Here is a 5,634-nt window from a genome sequence, read left to right as displayed (position 1 = left end):
ATAAGCAAAACAAGTTATCAGCTGCATAGATAAACTGCATCGCGGGCCGACCTGATAAAGGAAAAAAAAACCTTTTCATTTAAAGGACAAGTCCACCTTCACAGACACGTGTATTGAGTGAATGCAACAATTTTAGTATATAGAACACATCAGTGAGAGATTGAGGAAAATAGGACTATAAGTTCAAAAGTTATGAATTTTTGAAATTTCTGGGCAGTCACTGCTGGATGAGAAGCTCTACCACAGTGTATGATGGCACATGTGTAGAACAATATGACAAAACATAGAGAAAATTCAACATATTTTCATTTTTCTCGTATGATAAAAGAACGCTCGACTTACCTCTTTGAGGAGGCAGGGGGAATAATATTACCCTTAACATACATCAGTGACAAGTCGAGGAAATGCGCACTTTTTTCAAAAAAAAAAAAAAAACTTTTGTGAAAATTCTCTTTATATTTTCCTTATATCGTTCTAGGCATGTGACATCACATAGTAGTCTTCTCATCCAGGAGTGACTGCACAGATACTTTAAAATTTCATAAATTTTGAACGGATTGTCCCATTTTCCACAAACTTTCACTGATGTGTTTTACTGATATTGCTACATTTACTCAATCCACATGTCCATGAAGGTGGACTTAGTACCAAAGTATCCTATTATTCTTCTTCAGTCTTGTCAATGATCATTCTCATCTTCATTCTGGTCGCTGTTTGTGATTCCATTATCAATCATAGAACGCTTGACATGTGGATTTGCTGATATCGCTGATTAAGACTTGTGAGTAATTTTTGACTTGACCTGAAGGTCGCTGCAATGACTTGTCGACACTCTGTGACCGGGAGTAAAGTGTGAGCTGCAACATGTAGATACGTTCGATGTAAGATGTGTGTCATGTAAGTTGTTGGCGAATAGGTGATGGGACGTAAGCTACGTCATTTGAAACATGTCGTGATGCTGATGATCATTTGTAAGTGAGTTGAATAAATTTCTGAGATATCGATATCGAAGTGTTCATATCTAAAACGCCAGTCTCTGATATGCAGCAATTACTTTGAATCTGCAGTAAATTTCGCACTATCAGACTATGTATCTTTGTAGATTTAATCGAAAAACAGCAAGTGGTGTAAATTTTAAGAGATATGGGACACACATAGATATTCGACTAATTTACAGTTTGTTCTCGTAAATACGTGTACTACTGTTCAGACTATTCCTCAATTATGTAAATTTCTTTGCAGTATTCCATCACGTGTCCATGTATCATTCACGTCACCTGCTCTGGTTACATGCTCTGGTACCTCTCAGTATGTGTGTGTGTGTGTGTGTGTGTTGTGTGTGTGTGTGTGTGTGTGTGTGTATTTTAAGTCACGTGACTGTCCCGTAACTTCCGTAATGCTCATTGTTTTTCCTCCTAGAATGTCACCGACTTCACATTTTCTCGTGGCACCTTTTCTTGTCCACTGGTTATAAGGATCGATTTGCCGTTGATCTCTAGGTGACAAGCAATTACTTTGTAATATCATTTGACTTCTGGATCACTTCTTGAAAGTAGTCATTATGAAAGACAGCATCAATTGATATATCACACGTAGTGCTGTATTCATTTTCTGATGTATATCTTACAGGAGTCCTATTCAGAAATGCTAGAAAAGATTGTAATCTCCACAAACACACCCACTCCAGCGTTGATGTGCTATCATGGTCTAAAAAGACCTCATCGCAACTTCTCCTGAGATCTCCGTGAAGACTTTCGTTTAAAACACGAAAAGTGCGTTTCTACCGTGCGAATGTAACTTTCTCAGCCCACTAATTGAGCGATCAAGGAAATAAAAAGCCCCCCCCCAAAAAAAAAAAAAACAACAACAACAACAAAAAAACACACACAACAAAAACAGCAGAGATTGAGGAACAGTCTTTCCCTATGGCTGTGGACATTACAAAGGAGACACAGAGAATCGCACCAAATTCGTCCATATTCCAAAACGGTTTCCATCCATAATGCCACTGCTCTCCTAGGGTAACCATTAATAGGTAGGTAGGTAGGTCGGTAGATATAAGTTGATTTAAATGAAGGTATAATGCTAATCTTTTGATATGTGTCACATAAAACTCCAGGTGATTTCGCACATATTCATAATCCCTTCATAGCAGTGCTATTATATATCATCTGGCGATATTCTTTGCCGGCAGGTGGCTCCGCATCAAAAAAGTACCAGACGCAATTGTATTGTTTGTTTTTGTTTGTTTGTTTGTTTGGGTTTTTTTTTGTTCTTTTTGGTTGTCCGTCCGTCCATCCTTCCAAACCAGATCTCGTCATCGCGATTTACGATTGAAAAAAAAAAATCCCACAACACCTAACAGATTCAATTCCGTTCAAGTCAATTCAACAGTGCTTTAGATCCATCCAGCAAGAGGGTGAGAGATGATACAAATCCTACACATCACAACCATATAATGTTTCATCGATTCATTAGAAATACGTTTGATACAAATTGAATCATAAAGCATATTATTTCAAAATATATGCACGAATACATTGAATGATGAATGAAGTGATTCATACTTTGCAAATTTGACTTGAAAGTAAATGTAATAACCGAAAAGATTCACCTAATGAAGAGCAGAGCTTGTAAAATTGATCTATCAATCTTTTCAATGGTACATGATTGAGTAAATGGCACATCATCCAAAATCCATGTGCACCTAGAGTGTAACTGTTGAATGAAATGCATGTTATATAGAAGTATGTTGTAAAAAGTAATCATTTATAAGTCCGGAAAAATAAAAATTAAGAGTAAGATATTAATGCCTACTCAGTATTTATTGAACCGTGTGTACCAGGAGTTATGGCGACGAAAGCAACACTCCGCATGTACATTACTTGCCCCAGGTACATGTATGGCCATTCTAAAAAGTAAACTGATATATAAAAATCAACATTCTAAATGTTGTCACTTGTCTGTAAATCTTTGTTGAATGTAACAGTCAAAATGCTAAATTTAACACTCAATGTTGAACTACCATTTCAGAAAGGGTAAATCCATCAATTACATCGCTAAATATAGCCATTGTTATAGAGTACAAATGTTCGAGGAGTGACATTTAAAATGCTGATTTACCATTTCATTTTTTTTTTCTGTACGGTAAATTCACCTAGGGTTGGACGTTGCAAACGGTCATAATGGCCTTTGGTGAAATGCTGTAAGTTCAGTTTGGATTGCCCAATAGCAGCGTAATTTGGTAGGAAGATTAGAAAGAAATAGACGATTATCAACTAAAAACGGGAGACGCAAGAGGTGAATGGTTTGTTGTCAAGTTTCAAGGTACTTGAAATGTATTTTTCCGTCGTTATATACTTCCGCGAGATATGTCCAGTATTGAATTTCATGGAAAAGGTGTAAATGAATCAAAGGTAACGGTCAGCGTCAAAGGTAGCTGCATTTTTTATGCCAAGAAAGTATAATATTCTGTCATAACTGCAGCGTGAAATGTTGGCCTACTGCTCGATTATTGACTGCTGCGCAGATTAGAAATATTTAGCTGCCCAAAATACAAGGCCTGGACATAATCATAGATTAAGTTCAAAGGTTAGCCAAATTAAACTCAAATGCCATTACTTTACCGTAGATAGCATTCAATTAGAACATTGCTAACATCATTTGTTGAAATGAATGAAAGCAAACTTAAGAGATTTATTTCCGCAGAGAGGATTAAAAGGCAATTCTCGGCAGTTGGCAATCAGGATCAATAAACTTCAAAAAATTGTCAATGTAGTGCCATGTACGTGTATATAATATGTGGCACATGTGATCACATTCAAGATATTATTCAAGACAAACAAGAGACAATGAGGTTCGATGAGGTTTTTTGTATTGTTTTTATTGTTTTCTGTGGGCTTATGCTTTATATTTATCAGATATTAGACAAATGTTTCCGTCAGGTCGGAGCTAACACATTGACATGTTTGTGTTGTTTGTGTGTGTGCGTGTGTGTGTGTGTGTGTGTGTGTGTGTGTGTGTGTGTGTGTGTGTGTGTTGGATCCTACCCTGTTTAAATCGAAAGATGGAATAGATAAAAAATCATCACAACGAAATTCATGAAATTTGTCGTTTATTTTCACTATCGTCATCTAATTTGATTGCAATGATTGATGCCAATAAAAAACTAATATCTGGAAATTTCAATCTCCTATTCAAAATTCTTTCAGTTGTCACCTTTACAAATCTAAGAAGATGTATATACGGAACCTTTCTCCCGCAGGAAATGCACGATATGTCTGTTCATTATGAGTGCAGTGGCCCGGCACACCGCTTCACACGCAACCCTATCCCACTACTTGACTGCCCGTGCATCTAATTACCGTGGTTGAGGGGCACTTAAGGCTGGGCTTGGCGTCCTTCAGAACTGAAGTTTATCAGTTTGTCTCACATTAGAACAGGTCTATACGGTAAACTAGGTTAAATATTGGCTTTTATAACAATTCTCACCCATTCTTGTGAAGATGTTGACCATCGCGGTGAATACTATTTTATTTATTTATTTATTCATGTTTTCTTTAAAAGCAGGGTTGTCCCGTTCAGAGCCTCAATGGCCTGCTTTGCAAGGGAGCCCTGCATCACATACAAAGGTTACAAAATCAACGAATTACAAATAATATCGGGTAACATATATACAAAAAAGAAAACAAAACAAAACAAAACAAATGAAAACATAATACGACATAATACAAGTGGTGGTCATATGAAGTGATAACTAAATCAAAATATAGACTGGTGAAGCCGGAGACGTTTCTTGAAAACTGGTAATGAAGGGGATGATTGAACGGAAATTGGAAGTGAGTTGAACATTTTACAAGCGGAGTATGAGAAGGAACGTTTCTTATTGTCTGTTTTTGGCTTAGGTAAATATAACTGATTTGTTAGGACATGTCTAGTAGGATATATAACGTTACGTCGGGATATAAGCTTACAAAGATAAGATGGGGTTGCATCATTAACTATTTTATAGGCCAATATACAATACTGATACTCTAATCTCTTTTCAATGGATTGCAATTTAAGTGTATCTAGTAAGCTAACCGTTGATGTTTTATAGTCTGCATTTAATACCATACGAGAATATTTATTTTGACATATTTGAAGTCTATGAATGTTCTTCTTAGTTAAAGATCCCCATACAGTGCAACAATAATCAATATGAGGGAGAATCAAAGAATAATATAATTGAATTAACATATCTTTTGTTAAGCAATACTTGATTCTACGTATACACATTGTAGCATACGAAACTTTTCTTATAACTTCATTCACCTGAGGAGACCAGTCGAGGTTTTGGTCAACCGTCACACCGAGGTATTTAAACTTCGTAACATTCTCAAGTCTTCTCTCGTTCATGGTAATTTCTAACTCAGAGAAACTCTTTTTCTTTCGGGATTTAAATAACATTACTTTTGTTTTGTTTGTATTAACCACCATTCTATTTTCCATAAACCATTTGCTTAACACGTGTATATCTGTTTGAAGCTGTTTTTGCACTGACTTCACGCCAAACCCTGAGGAAAAGACGGCAGTATCATCTGCATAAAGGGATATATTTGTTTGGGGGTGAAGAGGAAGGTAAGCTATATCATT

The sequence above is a fragment of the Diadema antillarum genome, unplaced genomic scaffold (assembly GCF_040938485.1).
Source record: "Diadema antillarum isolate AM-2024a unplaced genomic scaffold, OU_Dant_1.0 scf00000151, whole genome shotgun sequence".
Classification (NCBI taxonomy): domain Eukaryota; kingdom Metazoa; phylum Echinodermata; class Echinoidea; order Diadematoida; family Diadematidae; genus Diadema; species Diadema antillarum.
Note: the sequence above shows the minus strand (reverse complement) of the source record.